Raw genomic sequence first — 537 nt, 5'->3', positions numbered from 1 at the left:
TATACTGGGTTACACTGGGCTGTGCTGAGTTATACTGGGCTGTACTGGATTATACTGGGCTGTACTGGGTTATACTGGGCTGTGCTGGGTTACACTGGGCTGAACCGTGTTATACTGGGTTATACTGGGTTATACTGGGCTGTACTGGGTTACACTGGGCTGTACTGGGTTATACTGGGTTATACTGGGTTATACTGGACTGTACCGGGTTATACTGGGTTATACTGGGTTATACTGGGCTGAACTGGGCTGAACTGGGCTGTACTGGGCTGTGCTGGGTTATACTGGGCTGTACTGGGTTATACTGGGTTACACTGGGCTGTACTGGGCTGTACTGGTTCATACTGGGCTGTACTGGGCTGTACTGGGCCATAGAGGCCTGTACTGGTTTGTACTGGTTTATACTGGTCTGTACTAAGCTGCAGCACCTCGCACTGGTTTATGCTTGTCTGTACTGGTTTGAACTGGTTTATTATAGTCCATACTGGTCCGTACTGGTTTGTACTGGTCCATACTGGTTTGTACTGGTCCATACTG

Source organism: Pyrgilauda ruficollis, unplaced genomic scaffold, assembly GCF_017590135.1.
Source record: "Pyrgilauda ruficollis isolate IOZ18807 unplaced genomic scaffold, ASM1759013v1 scaffold1168, whole genome shotgun sequence".
Taxonomy (NCBI): domain Eukaryota; kingdom Metazoa; phylum Chordata; class Aves; order Passeriformes; family Passeridae; genus Pyrgilauda; species Pyrgilauda ruficollis.
The sequence above is the reverse complement of the archived record's forward strand: the minus strand, read 5'-3'. Positions refer to the sequence as shown.